We start from the raw sequence: 19833 nt of genomic DNA on the forward strand, positions 1-19833 counted from the left end.
GCTGCTGGACACAGAAAGGGCCCAATAAACAGGTGCTCGTATGTCTATGTGCTAAACGGACCTCACTGCTGGTCATCCCATTGCTAAGTGTGGTTCAGGAATACATAACAAACAGCTAAAACCAAATAAGACAATCTGTCGTTAAAACTGAGCCTCCTGAAACAGAGAAAGTTGCTACCATTACTCTGATGATTTTCACATGCTACTACACTTGCTCTGTATTCTGCTAGTCTACCAGGGAATACGATAGCCTTAAAATTATAAGCAACTTAAGCATTTTATAGAAGGAGCCATCAAATTCCTCCTAGTAATGATCAGTCCATGGCACTGAACCAATACAACAAAGTTTAGTGTCTCTTGATGAGTCTTCTACACATTTTCAATACAGCCAACAGACCACTGTAGCTTCCAAATAACTCATAAACCCTAGTTATACCTGTGGCGTTTTAGTTGTATACAGTGTCCACAAGTCCACACGCTAATACACATTTCAGTTCTCTTTTTATACTTAGAGGTGTTACTTCACTGAAAAGAAGAAATAAAGCCTTAATTCTCCTCACTAATAAAGTGTAATAACCAGGTTTTTCTAAATTTATTTTTATGTTATAGCCTTTCAGGGTGTCTGAGTATGGGTAGTGTATTAACGGAACCCAGGTTAACAACATGTGTAACATCTAAGTAGTCTGAGTGGCTGGTGTCACACTGAAAGGACCAGATGATGTGCAGGGAGGAAAGTGCGCTCACATCTCCCACCCATCACTGAAAAGTTTTTATATTAACTCACAAACACAGCAAAATAATTTCAGATAAACCACTAAAGTCCGTTATTTTTATAGCATATGGCAAGTTGTACAGAAGCCTTGTGCACTAAAAATAATTTTGGCAAATAAAATATAATGACTTTTATTTAAGTGCATAATAAGGAAACAAAATAATTTAAATTGATCCTCTTCCCAATGTCTATATCATTTTAGAAACACCAACATGTTCTCTTAATCACATTTGCAATGGAAAATATTACGTGACATTAGCTAAACTACTATGAGAAGCCCTGGATTGTATCCAACATACTAATTTACAATAACATAAAGATAACAGGGAATAAAGGAAGGGAAATAAAATACTAACTGCATTTAAGTGAACGCTTCAAGCCCATCTGTTATAATTACATAGCTAATGAAAGACATTTGGCATTGAAAGAAAATGTATACTTTATATATAGGCTGGAATAGATCTTTCTAAACCAAATAAAAAGCATTTGTAAAATTGTATAAAATATGAAAGAATAAATTTCCACCGGGAACTTCTCTAACATCAGCATTCTTGTACAATTCATATTAGAAGTGTAACAAATTATAAACTAAATAACAATTACAAAGCTAATTAAAATTTGGGGAGATGGAGATAAAGTAAATAGTTCTTAAGTGGTTTACCAACTGAACAATTTATTTGAATCAATATTTAAAACTCCTACATAGCCTTTTATTTTTTCTACATTTTAATCATTAAAAAAGAAAAAGAGGAGAGGGAGAGAAAAAAAGAAAAGGTCTATAATATCTTTTGACAACTGTCCAAGAACACATTCAAGAAAAAACTCTCAATTAGAGTTCACATTGCAAACTGTCAAGTCTGAGGAACTTCCAAAACTTTTATTTCACTAGACTGAAATAAGAAAGGCTCTCTCAAAAATAGATCTATAATACAAAAGAAAACAGAATTAACAAAATTTCAGAGACTAAGGTTAAACATGAGTTATGAAACAGTAACAGTAAGATTGAGGATATTCCAAAGCTTGTTCAATTAATTATCAAGTATTTACTCTGTATCAACTATGGCAATGGGGTAAGTGCTCTTAAGAAATATCAAATATTATCAAATTTTTCATATACCAAATTTTTTGACCTTTACCCAACTCTTCTTCTTCTAAGTTCTCCCAGAACGCAGAATAAAAAATGAAGCCAGGGGGCACCTGGGTGGCTCAGTCGGTTAAGCATCCCAACTTCAGCTCAGCTCATGATTTCATGGTCTGTGGGTTAAGCCCTGCGTCAGGCTCTGTGCTAACAGCCAGCTCAGAGCCTGGAGACTGTTTTGGATTCTGTGTCTCCCTCTCTCTCTGACTGTCCCCTGTTCGTGCTCCCTCTCTCTCTCTCTCAGAAATATTTTTTTAAAAAAAAGAATGAAGACAGAAAGAGAAGCAAGTAAATGACATGAGAAACTAATCTACAAAGCCTAATGTCTCTTAAGCAAGAGTACCAGAAGGAGAGAAAATAGAAGGATTGTAATCAGAGAAATTATTCTAAAAGAAAATCTATGAAAATATCTAATCATAAGAGCTAACATTTATTAAACATAATTTCATTTAACAGGTGGGAGAGCTAAGAGAGTCCTTATGTCTGTTCACTGACCTCTGTATCACTACGAAAGCACCCTTTCTTAAAATCTGTCATATTGCCCTCCTAAACAGAAAACACCCACTTCATATTAAAATGTCTCACACTTAGAAACACTGATGAAATTTAAGATGATAAAGGAAAAATTCTAATAGCCTCACAAGAGAAAACAGGTCTTCTACAAAGAAAAGAGAATCAGTCATTACTTCTCACCAGCAAAATACTGAATGCAAAAACAAAGAAAAGCTGTATCTTCCAAGGTCTTTAAAAAAATAATTTGAAATTAAAATTTTAATATTTGCTAAGTTAACATTTAAATCCATGGATAATAAATGTAAACGGGTTAAATTCCCAATTAAAAAAACAGCAACTTTCAAAATGTGCAAAATATATTTTGTACATGTGTGCACACAAACACCCACTCCCCCATACTATATACACATACATTTTATTTACATATATGGGTGCATGTACATATATTCACACACACATATGTATGTTTGTATGTTTATGAACATGTATGTGTGTGAGGCACAGTGACACAGAAAATTCAAAAACAAAAAGCTAGAGAGGAAAGTACAAATATTAGAAAGCACAAAACAAAGCAGCTATAGCAAAGAAAACAGGACCCAAACCAAAAAGCAAAAGGCAAAGATAAAGTTCACATTAAAATAAGTCATGTTAAAAATTCCAACAGAATAAGAAGCAGTCATTAAAGCTTACATACCTAGTACGAATTTCCTTGACACGTAAAACTGAAATATGTGTATGAATAAACTGGACTTTAATATAGCTCTCAGATATGAAATAAAGCTCATCAGATATGAAATAAAGATAAAGAATTCACTATCAAGTCTGATTCAAACTTACACACAGATACACAGCTCTCCATAACCCAAAACTACAGAATATATATTTTATTTAAATGTACATAGAATTCTTTAAATTCACTAGGCATATGAATAGTGAAATTAAAGTGTCCACAAATTAAAAAAATCAGATATTTCCTAGGTCGTATTCAAAAGAGCAAGTATTTCCTAACCCTGAAACATTAATAAGTATGAATTCACAACATAAACTCAAAATATATCCACTCAAAAAAATTTTTTTATTTATTTCTAGGAGAGAGAGAGAGAGCGAGAGAGAGCGAGAGCGAGCGAGCAGGGGAGGGTCAGAGAGAGAGGGAGTCACAGACTGAAACAGGCTCCAGGCTCTGAGCTGGCAGTCAGCACAGAGCCCGACGCGGGGCTCGAACCCACGAATGGGGAGATCATGACCTAAGTGAAAGTCAGACGCTTAACCGACTAAGCCACCCAGGCGCCCCTCCACTCAAAAATTTTTAATCAGAAGAAAAAAACATTATTTTTGAAATGACTGAATAAGAAACATGTCAAAATCTTTGAGAAGTGGCAAATTTGGTAAAGAAAAAAATACAGCTTGGGGCACATGGGTAGCTCAGTCGGTTAAGCGTCCGACTTCAGCTTAGCTCATGATCTCGCGGTTCGTGGGTTCGAGCCCTGCGTCGGGCTCTGTGCTGACAGCTAGCTCAGAGCCTGGAGCCTGTTTCAGATTCTGTATCTCCCTCTCTCTCTGACCCTCCCCTGCTCTTGCTGTCTGTCTGTCTGTCTGTCTCTCTCTCTCAGAAATAAGTAAAACATTAAAAAGTTTTTTTAAAGAAGAAAAAATACAGCTTGAAAAATGCAAAACTCAAGACCAAAGAATAAAAAATAAATGAAGCCAAATTTTAAAACTGAAGCCAGTAAGAATCAACATATAATGCATGCGATTAGACATCTCAGGAAGTAAACCCACCCTAATGTCATGTTTAGGAAGATGTTACTAATGAGATTCAGGTCTCTATCAAAAGAATTAGTGTCTGCTTTAGAAAAATATGCTTAGAAGAGAATTGACTGAAATAGAAATCTATCAAAACATTTTATATACGAATTTAAAGTAATAAATATCTTAATTAGTGTTTGTTGTTGTTCTGGCCCAGGTAATTATTCTGGTTTGTACACTACCAAACATGCATTTCTGACTGAAACATCTGCTATAAACGAAAGAAAGAAATGAAGGAAGAAAGGAAAGGAGAGAGGGAGGGAGGGAGGGAGGGAGCGAATGAGAGAGAGAGAGAGAGAGAAATTAGATAACATTACAAAATCAAAATGTACATTACAAACAGACACTGCTCTGAATGAGACTTTTCTCCTTCCAGTATCTTTCCCTTCTGACCCATCTTCCTCACTGCTACCACAATGGTCTTTCTAAGAGGGTCCCTGATACCTGTGGATCAGGTCCACAACACTGCAATATGTAGGCAAATGCCTGTGTTCCCCACTCTCACCCCAAGATGTCTCACCCTAATCCAGAGACTTGTAAAGAAAACATGATGAAATATCATGCCAGCGATTATACTATTTTACATGGCAAACGGATTTTTGCAGATGTGATTAAGGCTGCTAATCAACTGATGCTGAATTAATCAAGGGAGAGATTAATCTATTCGAATTACACAATTCCTTTAAGAGCAGAGTTTTCTCCAGCTGGTGGCAGAAAGCAAAGTCAGAGAAACTCAAAGCAAGCGAAGGATTCGCTCGCTACATCACTGCTGTCTTTGAAGACAAAAGAAGCCACATGCAAGGTGCGGGAGTGGCGTCTAGGAGGTGACAGCAACCCCAGGCCAGTGGCCAATAAAGAAATGATGACCTCAGTCCTACAACTGCACATAACTGAATTCTCCCTGCACCTGAATGAGTTCAGAAGACTGTTCTTCCCCGGGGCCCCCGAATAAGCACCTAGCCTGGTGGACATCTTGTTAGACCCCAACGAAAGAGCACCGTTGAACCTGCCAAGCCCCTGACCTACAGAAGTATGACCTCATAAACAGGGCAGTTTCAAGCCATTGAATTTATGGTGATACATTATACAGCAATAGCTCACAAGGCCATGTGCGGTTAGGTCTCTGCCAAATCACTAATGTATTTTTAAGAAATTTTTTTATATTACACTTACATTACACAATGGCTTTATTCAAAACTATGAAATAAAAGAGTAAATATTTTAAACTCCATCCTAGTAACGAAGCAGCAAAGCCGAAGAGAGATTCTCCTAAGAAGAGTGTTTCTGAGCCAACCATTCTGAGTATACAAATGTGCCCTCTATCAACTGGGTCAAGGAAATAGTAAATTCTCTAGTTGATAGCAACATACATAATAAATCAGAAGCCCTAAACAAATACCCATGATAGCTATAATCTTTAGCATAACCATAAACAAAAACATGAATAACTGTGAGTACATAAAACTTTTAAACTTTTATATGGTGAAAACCATACATATCTCACACACAAAAAAAATCAAGTGACAAAAAAAAATTTTTTTAAATAACCTGCAATTTGAATTACAAATGTCTAGTATCCTGGATATATAAAAGTGAAGCTTATAAATTACAAAAATGAGTACAAGCTAAAAATAGACAATGACATGTTACAGAATCACAAAATTTAGGGAAGACATAAAGCTGGCCAATAAAACATAACCAGGCCAAGCACTTTACAAGAAATACCTTATTCAAGTCTAAAAGCCACCATTTTAGGTAGGTACCATTCTGCTCATTTTACATATGAAGCAAAGAGATGTTAAATTCCTTGCCCACCCTTACAAAGCCAGGAAGAGAAAGAGGAATTGAACTCAAGGAGTTCCTAATTAGTTAGAATGTGAGTAATTAATGCAAATTCCATTAAATGACTGCAGTAACACACTGAATATTTTGTCTCGCTCATATCCTCACTCTCACTTAGGTTATAAAGAAAGAAGGTAGTCACTTTGGGATTTGAATTCCATAAAATATTAATCCTCACTGACTACCAAAAGAAATATACTGGAATGTACATAAAACACAATTCATGATACTCTCAAATTAAAAAGCCCGAGTGCCCAACAGTAAAATGCATAAATTACAGTACTCTGACAACAAAATACTACTATCCAGCAATGAGAATAAACTGAATGACAATTACAATTAACAATTTGGTGAATCTCACAAACATAATGATATGTAAAAAAAAAGAAAACAGTACTTATTGTATGAGCCCAATTATATAAAGTACAAAAAAAGACAAGACAAATTTATAACGTTCTTAGTGATATTAATGCCTGGCTTTGGGGAGCTAAAAGCAGTGAGCAAAAGGAGGCATGAATGGAATTTCTGGGGCGTTATTACTAGTTTCTCGAACTGATCTCAGTTTATATGAATGATCTTCAGGGTGTTTTTAGAAATGCATGCCTATAATAAGTACATTTTGCTGTGTATGTATCATACTTCAGCAAAAAGATTTTGAGAATATTAAGAGAATTTTAGTAAGACTAAATTTTCAAGGGAAAATATTTGCCCTTTTATTTCTCACATGAAATTCCACATACTAGTACTCTGCCTGACATGTATGGACAGGTGGATTAATATTTATTCCTCTCCAGTAACCTGTAGTATATTCGGATATCAGCTAAGAAAATCCTACGGATGAATGCACTGTAAATCTAATTCTAACATATTTGTCCTTAGCATTCTCCACCCTCCCCCATCCAAAAAAAAAACCAAAACAGGAAAGAAAGGAAGGAAAAGGTACATATATCTACCACATAAACTATTATTTGGTTATTACTAACAGCACAAAATGAAGTAGTACATTATCAATCGCATTATAACAATAAGATTGTTTGACATTTAGGATATTTGAAACATTTTAATTTCAATCTAAGCTCGTTTAACATGATTATTAGAGTTAGTAAGATAGCACTGCATATTATAGAAAAGAGTAAAAACTTCTAAAAGAATTTAAAAGCTTTCATATGAGTATAACTAAACACAAACATGATTAATGTTAACTGACTGCATTTAAAGCATGTCCTTTAGGAACATAAGAACAGATCTATTTGCATGCTCTTGGAACCAAAGCTTTGATGTTGATTAGTAAATTTAGCCCACATTTAAAACTACTAGAAGGATGCCCACCTTCTTAAAAGATTCCAAGATAGTCTAAGAACATCTATTCTTATGAACAGTACACAGAATGAGGTTATCCAAATAGAAGTTATATTTATAAAAATTTAATAAATACATCCACACACAGAGTGAATACAAGTGAACCAGATTCTGGATGAATAAAACTCTTGTACCTGACTTTGGAGACCGAACTGTTTTCCACCTGTCTCACAGAGAAGTGACAGAGGAGACTTTCTCTACTGCCCACTGACGACATGCTAGTCACCAAGTATGCACGTTGGCAAACAGTACCAGCACAGAAGTAGTATCAGGTAAAATGTTAACATAAACTAAAATGCTTGTAGCAGCTGAATAACGCCTCAGGAGCGTTTTCACCATCACACAAGGAACTCCAAGTACGCTGCAGGCGGGCAACACGCAATGAAAATACTCCATCGCATTATTGATCTGCTAGCTTTGGATGTTTGAATTTCTATTACTGATTTATTTATTTTTAGTAATCTCTATAGCCAATGAGGGCCTCAAACCCGCAACCCCGAGCCAAGAGTCGCACGCAGCTCTGACTGAACCAGCCAGGCACCCCATTTGGAGTTCTTTTAAGTTGACAGGCAAAATTAAACAATAATTTTCCTCTTACTTCTAGTAATTTTTTCAGCTAGAGAAAAAATTAAATTTGAAAAAGAAGATACAGTTATAGATTAGATAACGGAATGAAAAATTTTAGGGGCGCTTTAGTGGCTCAGTCAGATGAGTGTCTGACTTCAGTTCAGGTTATGATCTCAGTCTGTGGGTTTGAGTCCCGCATCAGGCTCTGTGTTGGCGGTGCAGAGCCTGCTTGAGATTCTTCTCTCTCTGCCTCTCCCCCACTTGTGCACGCACGCACGCTCTGTCTCTCTCTCTCTCTCTCAAAATAAATAAACTTAAAAAGCATTTTAAGATATTATAAAAAACACTACTGAATGAAACTTAAAAATATCCATATGAATGCATAATTTTGAAAAATATCTTTCCTATGTGTGGTTTATTTTTGACCGGGAATCAAGATAATTCAGGGGAATGACAGTCTTTTAGAATAAGATGCCAGGACAACTGAATACCCATATGGAAAACAAAGAACCTTGAACCTTATGTCATCCACATAATTTAACTACAAAATGAATGAATAACCTTAAGGTATCTTTGGAATATGCAATGATATTTTTATATAAAGCATACCAGGCATAATCCATGAAAGAAAACATTTACAAATGGACAAATGACATGCTTCAGCAAAATTAAACCCTCTGCTCTTGAAAAAACACTAAAAAATGAAAACAAGCTGCAAATGAGGCAAAATTATTTACAAAATACATCTCTAACAAATGATTTCTATGAAGAATATGTGAACTCTTTTAACTCAATGAGAATCAGTTGGAAAAAGGGATGCAAAAGATTTGAGCAGACACTTCCCAGAAGAGATTTTATGAAATGACAAGTAAGTACATAAAATGACAAGGAATGTTCAATGTCACCACCCATCAGGAAGTACAAAAATCAAGCCCACAATGAAATATCATTAAACACCAACCAGAATGGCTGAAATTTAGAAACACTGACAATAACCAGTCCCAGAAAAATGGAGAACAAATGAAATTCTCTCACATCTTATGGACGAAACAGAAAAGTATGCAGATACTTTTGAAGAAACTGTCAAACTGTCGTCCAAAGTTAAACAGATACTTTCCAAGAAATCAGCAATTTTAGTTCTAATTATTTCCACAAGAAACAAAAAGATACATCATGTTGCATAAATGTTCATAGTAGCTTTATAAATAATAGCCGCGCTGAGGAAGAAATCTTTCAGCTGGTGAATGATGAATCTCAAAACCACTGTGTTAAGAACAAAAGCCAGACAGAAAATATTTCATACCGTATGATCCCATTCATATATCAATCTGGAAAAGGCAAAACTACAGGAAGAGGAACAAATCAGTGACTGCCAGGAGCTAGAGTGACAGGAGGCGACAGACCACAGGGTCGTAAGAGAACAATCTGGGATGTAGGAAAGAGACGATAGTTTGATTATGATGACAGTTACATACATGATTGTATATACCTATCAAAATATATTCAACTGTAACCTTAAAGGGCTGACTTATATTGTATGTAAAATATACCTTAAAAGAATGACTCTCACACAGAAAAAGAACCTCCAAATTTATTGGGTAATAAATGGCAGACAGACTAGTATCAGAGTAACTTTCTTAAGAATAAAATTTGTAAAATCTCAATTAGGCATGAAGTCTAACTACTGGAAGTCACTGGTGAACAACCCAAAGCAAGACGGAACGGAAGGACATTTGATGCTTGGAAGGAACACACCATTGGCTAAGATTTGTGTTTAGATGTATTTTGACCTAAGGATATTTCCTCATGAGCACAGAAAGGGGGTGTGTGGAATGAGACCTCAAACGGAAAGCTTCAGTCTTACTGATGTGAGAAGTCCCACACTTAGCCCCTTCACAGAGGGACTCCGAGCAGCTCAGGGAAAGCAACACCTGAACTGTGAAGAGAACTCAGCAGAGATTTCTGATGCCACATTTCTGATGCTGAGATGATCGAGCTCAAGTGTAAGTGTGCGGCAGTAATAAAAGCCTCCCAAAACACAACTTGCCATTGAACAGAACAAGCTAAGAGAATCCAGTATCCGTAAACTATCACCTACAATGTGCTGTGTACAGTAAAAATCCCTGCACATGTGAAGAGCCAAAAACAAGAAAATGGGACCCAAAATGGGAAAAAAGGATATTCCAACAGAAAACGACAAGGTGCAGAAAGACGTTGAAGTGGCTGCTGGGGCGTGCTCAGTAATGTACAGAAGCAGCCAGTCACAGCCAGGAGCAGCGTGATAAAAGAGACAGGGGAATTATAAAGGGAAAACCCAATGGAAAGCCTACAATTATGAACTTAGGTAATTTAAATAAACATGTTAATGGATGGGTTTAACAAGAGATTGGATATGACAGAAAAAAATTGTCAGTGACCTTGAATTTAAATGGATCATTTATCCATTCTGAGGAAAATAAAATGATTGAAAAAGAAGTTAAGAGACCCTCAGTCACCAATGGGATGAAATCAAATGTACTAACATGCATGTAATTGAAGCTGCAGGGAAAAGGAGACAGAAAATGGGACAGAAAAAGAATAAGAAACAAAGGTCAAACTTTTTACAAAGTTGGTGAAAAAAAAATCAACTTACACTTTTAGAAGCTCAGCAAACCCCAAGCAGGAAGAATACAAAGCAAATCACACCATAGTCAGACTGCTAAAAACCAAGGATAAAATCCTGAAAGCACCGAGAGGATAATCAGAACATTATACTCATAGGAGCAACGCTACTAACAACGCCTCACTTCCCACTGGGAACACAGGAAGACAGGAAATAATGCAGAAACTCTATTAAATGCTCCAAGGAGAACACATCAACCCAGAACTATATATTCAAGGGGAAAAAGTCTTATAAACTGAATGCAGGCTTCCACCTCCAGACAAAATGAAGAGATTCACCTACATTTCACACACAGTACAACCACAGACCTTGAACATGACATATAAGACAAACACAAGAAGATGTTAAAAGCTAGAGAGAAGGGGCACCTGGGTGGCTCAGTTTGTTGAGCGTCTGACTCTTGATTTTAGCTCAGGTCATGATGCCAGGGTCGTGGGATCGAGCCCTGAGTGGGGCTCTGCGCTGAGCACGGAGCCTGCTTAAGATTCTCTCTCTCTTCCTTTGCCCCTCTCCCTCTCTCTCTGTCCCTCAAATTAAGAAAAAAAAAAAAAAAGTAAAGAGAAGAGAGCAGCCCACCTAGGGCCTCAGGCACTGAAGAATGAAAACACATAACTTCCCTAGGTTTACATTCTGATTTGAATACAGAAAGGGAGGTGCTAAAAAGAAGCCAAGAACCAGAATCACTAACAGGTACATGACAAAAAGAACCAAGAAATGCCTGCTGTCTCTACCCGACAGAGTGGGAAAGTGGCAGCCTAGCAAGACGCAAAACAGTTAGATGATAACCAATCTCTTGGAGCCAAAAGGAACCCAAGTCCTCCATCCATCGGCAAAAGCCAATGAGAACCCAGACACCCCCTCTCCCCATCAGACAGGGCAGAATCACAGAAGGCTCAATTGAGAACCAGGAACCCACTGGACAGGAACAAGGCCCCCTCCTTCCATCATATCAGTGGAGAGAAGGCGGGGAACCTGGAGCTGAACACCCACACTGTGGTAGTGAGGCATCCCTAATCCTGTCCCTTCCCACTGGGGTGGTGGTGGCAGGGGACACCTACTGGAGAATCAGAACCTAAAGCACTGCCCATGGCTAACATGCCCACCCTCCACCCCACGGGAGTGTCAGTGGGGACCTATGGAAAAGCAAGAAACCTCTAAGCCAGGGTGATCTCAGCATAGCACAGAGGACGGTCTATCAACTTCCACTCTGGTGCAGTATTTCCTAGAGGCCCCTCCCCCACAACCACTGGAGGAACTTCCCACACGCCTGAGAGTAACAAAGTGGTGCTGCCCCTTGTTTTTTACCTAAAAGCACGGGTTCAGGGCAAACCTGCTTCAGATAAAAGGGGGCGGAGTGTTAAGTATGACACAGAGTTTCATCACAGAATACTATAAACATAAACAGTTAAATCGAAAAAATAACTTGTCACACTATAGTAGAAACCATTGCAACACGAATGAAAAAAGACCATCAGTAAATGTGAACATGTATGTGAAGACATGTATGTTACACTTATTTCCCCAACACTTCAGAGTATACGTTATAAAACTGCTTCACCAAGAAATTATGAACAAGTTGGATGCAAATTTTTAAAAATACAAAGTTTCAACAAAGAAACAGTCTTGGCAAAGAAATACAAGACATCATGAAAAACAAATGGCAACTTTAGAACTGAAAACTACACGTATGAACACAAATAAAGAAGTGAAGGGGCTGAACAGCGAAACAGAGATTCCCCAAATTGAACAAGGGAGAAAATGGACTGACAATGACTTAAAGTGACATTTTCACCATAAAGTAACTTTTTACTATATATTTGGTCTACATCTGGACTTTCTATTCTCTTCCAGCAATCTGTTTATGAATCTAATGAAAGAGTTGTAATTGTAGCTTTCCAGTATGATTTTAACATCTATAAGGGCTGCTGCCCCTTCATTTTAAGGATATTTACAGCTGTTTTTTTTTTTTATACTGAAATTTACATTAAGTCGGGGCACCTGGGTGGCTTAGTCGGTTAAGCGTCCAACTTTCACTTAGGTCATGATCTCGCGGTTCGTGGGTTCGAGCCCCGCGTCGGGCTCTGAGCTGACTGCCAGCTCAGAGCCTGGAGCCTGTTTCAGTCTGTGACTCCCTCTCTCTCTGACCCTCCCCTGCTCACCCTCTCTCTCTCTCCTAGAAATAAATAAAAATATTTTTAAAAAATTTACATTAAGTCAAGAGAAGTGCTTTTAGTCTCTTTGCTTCTTTTATTGTGAAACATCACACATATAGAAAAGTATATTGTTATAATGTAAGGAATTATTTTTATATGCATTTTTAAGTTCATTTATTTTTGAGAGAGAGGGAGCACGCATGTGCACGCACAGGAAGAGGAGGGGCAGAGAGAGAGGAGGAGGAGCCAGAGAATTGAAACAGGTTCCAGACTCCAAGCTGTCAGCAAAGAGCCTGACACAGGGCTCAAACGAACTAACTGTGAGATCATGACCTAAGCCGAAGTTGGAACACTTAACCAACTGAGCCAAGGCACCCCAATGTAAGGGATTATTAATAGAGCATCCGTGTATCATCACATGGGGTAACTAACATTAGGAATCCAGCCGGTAAAAACCATCCATATGATTATTCCAAACCCCTCCCCATAGGTAAGCACTATTATGGATTTTATAGTTACTAAGCTTTTGCTTTTCCTTAGATGTTGTAATTAGCTACTTGTATTTCTCTAAATAGTATAATTTACATTTGTTTGTTTTGAACTGCATTTACTTTTTGTGACTTAGCTTCAACTCAGTGTACCTTTGTAAGATGTATGTTTGATTTGTGTAGCTGTAGTTCATGCTTTTTCATTGGATGCATACATCACAATCTAATTACCAAGAAATGTACATGGCTTCCAGTTTGCAACTATCATTGAAAAAAATTTTTAGAGGGGCACCTGGGTGGCTCAGTCGGTTAAGCGTCCGACTTCGGCTCAGGTCATGATCTCATGGTTCGTGGGTTCGAGCCCCGCGTCGGGCTCTGTGCTGACAGCCAGCTCGGTCAGAGCCTGGAGCCTGTTTCCAATTCTGTGTCTCCCTCTCTCTCTGACCCTCCCCTGCTCACACTGTCTCTCTCTCAGAAATAAATTAAAAAACATTAAAAAAAACTTTTTAATTTTTAGTACTACCCTATATATTCTCATACATGTACCCTGACATATATGTGCAAATATTTTTTTAATGTTTTTATTTATTTCTGAGAGAGAGAGAGAGAGAGAGAGAGAGAGAGAGAGAGACAGTGTGAGCAGGAGAAGGTCAGAGAGAGAGGGAGACACAGAATCGGAAGCAGGCTCCAGGCTCTGAGCTGTCCGCACAGAGCGTGATACGGGGCTCAAACCCACAAAACGTGATATCATGACCTGAGCCGAAGTCGGACGCTTAACCAACTGAGCCCCCCAGGCGCCCCTGTGCAAATATTTTTCTAAAGAGGGTTCTCTAAGGTCCACAGACCTCTGAAGTGAATACATTCCTGATTGTCAAGGGACCCATGAGGCCAAGGCTATGTTCATATAAAGACAGCGTTTACCATTTTCACTGTGTTGGTATTTGCATGTGGTACCAATGGGGGGGGATAAAACTTCGGGTGCCTCTGCAGCCACCAAGGCAGTGCCACCACCCTGTACTCGCAGTCCTCACATTCCCAACCAGCTCCACAACTGCAGTAAAAATAAACATTGTGGTTTCAGAGTACCGCTGATAAAGGGGCGCCTAGGGGGCTTGGTCAGTTAAGAGTCTGACTCCCGATTTCTGCTCAGGTCATGATCTCACAGTTTGTGACATTGAGCCCCGCGTTGGGCTCTGTGCTGGCAGCATGGGGCCTGCTTGGATTATCTCCCCCCACCTCACCCTCACCACCTCTGCCCCTCCCCTGCATGCACATGTGCTCCTTCTCTCTCTCTAATACATTTTTTAAAAGTTTAAAAAAAGAATTATCACTGATAAAGCAGTAAAATTATTAAATTTCAAAATCTCAATCCATAAATACATAACCTTAAATGTTTGTGTGACAAAATGGGAAGGAAAGCATCAAGGCACCCTGCTGCACTAAAGTATGAAGGCTTTCTGGAGGAAAGGCACTGCTGTGGTCATCTGATTGGTAATGAAATGCCCTCTTTTTTCATGACACACAATTTTTACCGGCAAAGAAAACTGACAATGATTACTCAGGCTTGATTATTTGAAAAACTATTTCTTCAAGAATGGATACAGTGAGGCTACCACTCGAAGGAAAACAACTGAGGATATTTATAGCCAATGACAACATTTTAAAAACATATACCCATCATAGCAAGCTTGACTCCTTCCCAATACCTAGACTTTTCTAAGCAAATGAGGGTTACAATAACAAATGTGAATTCTGTTATTTATTAAAATGTATCAGCAAATCTTTTCTGAAAAGGGCCAGACAGCAAACATTTTAGGGACATCTTTGTAGAATAAGAAGCAAAATCAAGGATATGATGTTAGTACTTATCTACCAAGAGAGAACACAAACTTTCACAAAATTTGTATAACTATGGTTACTATTCACATATAGTAACAACTGAGTGTGACTAGTGGGGGGGAGGTACAGGCTACTCATGAAAAGAATGGAAGTTGTTTCTTTCATTCTGTTTTAAAAGTTTTTAATATGAATTCATTTTTTTCAGAGGGTGGGGAGGAGCAGAGAGAGAGGGAGACACAGAATCTGAAGGAGCTCCAGTCTCTGAGCTGTCAGCACAGAGCCCGACGCGGGGCTCAAATTCATAAACCGTGAGATCATGACCTGAGCCAAAACCAAGAGTCGGAGACGCTTAGCCGACTGAGCCACCCAGGTGCCCCTGCATATCCATCTTTGAAAACGTCTTTTCACACAGAGGTACTGTCAAATACTGGTATCGATACAGAAGCATATAATTTTATCTCAGCATATTCATCTTTGAGAAGCGTTTATTAAAAAAGCATTTATGAAAGTTTATTAAAGTTTCTTGATCTTTGCTTTTAACATGCCATTATACTGCAGAATAATCACTTGCAATAAAAGGAGAGGTTGAAGCTCCTTAATTACATAGTTAAATGGATTTTGAAATTTTAATATTTTGTGTTTGCCTTGAGGTCCAAAAACTGCTACTGAACTGTAGTTTGAGCTTGGAAAAAATATTTCTGCACCAAAATTATGTGGGAATGGAGATGTTTCTTATTATTTTAAATGTTGATGGCATGAAAAAGTGTATGAAGTAGCCTGACATTACTTCTGATTCAAACAATAGTAACCATTGTAGAAATGACTTTCCCACAATGTCAGTTTCACATAAAAGTAGGGCTTTGCCTTATAATTTTAGGGTGAACTCATCAGGAAATACTATCAATTCTGCAGCAAAAGATAACTTCCAAATCCATTAAGTATTTGACCACAGGCAAATCTTCTTAATCAGAAAAAAATGAATCTCAATCCTAAATTCAAAAATTTGCAATAGAAGTTTACCACTGCTAAGTCATCAGACTGCTGCATGGTGGGGCATTTCAGTATTTTCAGCAGCTGTTTCTAACAAAAATTCCTAGAATTCAGATGTGGACATTCACAAGAGCTAATGAAACTCCCCATTAACACTATTGTTTTAATAAACCACAACAGATTAAATGTGAAGTACCTGCTGATGAATACATATAACAAACATATACAGGTTTTAAACACCATTATGTTTTAACAAGTTTGTAAGTCTGTCCAACTAAACCCTTTTTCTGCTCCATACTTCTTTTTACCACTGTTAATTGTAACACATCTTAGCAGATTCCACTTCAGGTGGTACTTGCAAAGTGCCTTCTCAACTTCCTTTCTCTGTAATTGTTTTATGCAGACAATTCATAAAGCCTAAATCTTCCATCATTTCAAACTCAGCATCGATCCCCAGAATAAACAACTGAGCAGTACTGTAACATCTACTGACAGACACATCAAGAACCTAAGAAAACCAATAGAAATCATCTGCCTTATTTTTAATTTATTTTAATGTTTTTTAATTTATTTCTGAGAGAGAGACAGTGTGAGCAGGGGAGGGTCAGAGAGAGAGGGAGACACAGAATTGGAAACAGGCTCCAAGCTCTGAGCTGGCTTTCAGCACAAGGCCTGACATGGGGCTCGAACCCACAAACCATGAGATCATGACCTGAGCCGAAGTCGGACGCTTAACCGACTAAGCCATCCAGGCGCCCCTCATCTGCCTTATTTTTAAAATGACTATTCTGACTTTCGCTTAGGTCATGATCTCGTGGTTCGTGGGTTCGAGCCCCGCGTCGGGCTCTGTGCTGACTGCCAGCCCAGAGCCTGGAGCCTGTTTCAGAGTCTGTCACTCCCTCTCTCTCTCACCCTCCCTGCTCACGCTGTCTCTCTCTCTCTCTCTCCTAGAAATAAATAAAACATTAAAAAAAATTTTTTTTAATGACTATTGTTATTTCTCATACTATTTTTAACTTTTAAAACTATTTTTGCTGGGGTGCCTGGGTGGCTCAGTCAGTTAAGTGGCCGACTTCCACTCAGGTCATGGTCTCTCAGTCTCTGTGCATCAGGCTCTGTGCTGACAGCTAGCTCGGAGCCTGGAGCCTGCTTTGGATTCTGTGTATCCCTCTCTCTCTGCCCCTCCCCTGCTCGCACTCTGTCTCTATCTTTCTCTCTGAAAAATAAACAAACATTAAAAAAAAATATTTTTGTGGAAAGGCTAAGTTTATTTTCTGTGCACACACTTCTTTGACTGCTGTCGTCAAACATGATTTTAATTAACTCACCTCAAATAAATGGTCTTCTATGCTTGGCTAACAATTGGGCCACTCAGAAACTTCTTTAGTTTAAGCCTCATTTTCCTTTTTCACATTTGTTAAGAATTCCTGCTGTGAGGACACAGTCCTAATTTACTATCTTTTCCAATCATTACTTTTCTGTGAGTTAGGGGTAGTGTGATGAGTGCTTGGTCTGGAATGTTGACATACATTGCATTCCCTTCGCTTGGCTACAGTGTCCCAGCATGATAAATACAATGCTTTGTCACCTAATTTGACAACAACAGAACTTATTCCATTATGCCTCAAAAGCACTACCTATGAAGCCCTCTTTTCTTCTTATCATGCTTTCTCTTGTCTTATCATGCTAAGGATGTACCAGTTATAAAAGAAACAAATGAGACGCTGGGACAATACATGCTGCAACCAAACACGATGAACTATACGTAATCGTGACACTGACTGATCCCGGTCCACAGCAGGGCAAACCCTACGTGCTCTGCGCAGCAACAGCTCAGCTCTGCCAGTGCGGTGCGACACAAGCCACAGGTGACAGGCAAGTTAATAACCCTTTACTTATGAACACAAAACTTGGAATTTCATATGTTGTAAAAGATATATTTTTTTAACTGTTTAAAAATGTATCTACTATCTTGGCTTGTGGGCCACAGAAACATAGGCAGTAGGCGGGAGCGGATCCACAGGCCGTAATGTGCTAACCTCTGGTGCAGCCGTCAGGCTCCCAAATCAAAGTCCTAAATCCACTTTGGTCTCCCCTACTCTGTAGACCAGCCGGACTCTCTTCTCAGTTTTCCAGTCTCACACCCGGCCTTCTCTGAGGCCTTCTCTGAATGGGATAAACGCACCTAGGGGAAAAGTAAACATCAGGCTGGCCTCAGGGCTTCCTCCTTCCTTTCAAGCTCTCATCTCACTCCCTCAAGTCCTCACCTGACAGTCCTCTAATGCTTTTTAATACTTCTTTGAAAAAAATGTTTTATCCAACTCTTCTAGTTCTCAGCAGGAGAAGTTCCCCTGCTCTACATGGAGGCGGAAGTAATATCTGCTCTACCAGATAGGCAACAGTATCCATGGTGGTGTGATAGTGTCACTAGGATATATTAATATGCAAATGAATTAAAATAGAGAGCTTAGAAACAATCTGCACATACTGAACACGTACTAGATGACAGTTATATATCAAATGCTTGGAATAAAGAAAAGCGGTTTCAATAGATAATGGAGTAACAATTGGCTCTCCATGTGTGAGAAAAAGATACTGTATTACACAACACATAAAATTCAAAAAAATGACTAAATATTAGAGCAAAACTACAGAAATGAACTTTTGAAATATATTTTCAAGAACACATTAGAAAGGTGCCTGGGTGGCTCAATTAAGCACCCAACTTGGGCTCACATTATGATCTCACGGTTCACGAGTTCAAGCCCCGCATCGGGCTCTGTGCTGACAATTTGGGAGCCTGGAACCTGCTTCAGATTCTGTGTCTCCCTCTCTCTCTGCCCCACCTTCACTCATGCTCTCTCTTTCTCTCAAAAATAAATTAAAAAATTAAAAAAAAATGTTTTTAAAGAACATGTTAGAAGCTACTGCAGTGTTTTAATTTTTGAAGTAATTAGCATGGTTCAAAAATCAAAACTTTTTAATTTTTTTTAATTTTTTAAAATGTTTTATTTAGTTTTGAAAGAGAGAGAGAGACAGAGTGAGCAGGGGAGGGTCAGAGGGAGAGAGAGACACAGAATCCGAAGACAGGCTCCAGGCTCTGAGCTGTCAGCACAGAGCCTGATGCAGGGCTGGAACCCACGAACTGTGAGATCATGACCTGAGCCGAAGTCGGATGCTTAACCAACTGAGCCACCCAGGTGCCCCCAAAATTCAAAACTTTCTAACAGGGTGCAGAATGGAAAGTGGCCCTGTATAGAGAGCCACATAGGAGAATTTCCCTAGAGCCAAAGAATTTTACCAGCTTCCTATGTAGCCTTCAAAAGATATTTCTGTATATGTAAGTTCAGGTTATTTTCCACCCCCATCCCCACACTTTACATCAAAGATACTCTTTATAATATCAAAGAATACCACTCCCCCCCATCACAAGGGTAAATCCATTTTCTTTAAATCAAACTTAATTTTTTAAAAAAAAGATTAAAAAGAAATTATGACTTTTACGGAGAAAAAAACTCAGGCCAAGGACATCTTCACTGAATGGGCCTTCCAAATTTAACTATCTTTTACCAAACAAGCATATCAAACTCTTAATTTCCTAAAACAGAAGTTTCCTGTTTGCTCTTAGCTCCCTACAACTTAATTCCTAAATAAAAATTTAAGAATCAAGTTGGCAGGGCATCAGGAAACAAATACATCAGTTT

General features: G+C 38.4%; 1 protein-coding gene across 9 annotated transcripts in view; it reads right to left on the minus strand.

Annotated features, from left to right (window-relative positions):
• KMT2C (lysine methyltransferase 2C) overlaps nucleotides 1-19833 on the minus strand; it is a 288474-nt gene that overhangs the window by 128033 nt on the left and 140608 nt on the right. The window lies entirely within an intron of this gene.

The sequence above is a fragment of the Hyaena hyaena genome, unplaced genomic scaffold (genome assembly GCF_003009895.1).
Source record: "Hyaena hyaena isolate Hyena2069 unplaced genomic scaffold, ASM300989v1 scaffold_50, whole genome shotgun sequence".
Lineage (NCBI taxonomy): Eukaryota > Metazoa > Chordata > Mammalia > Carnivora > Hyaenidae > Hyaena > Hyaena hyaena.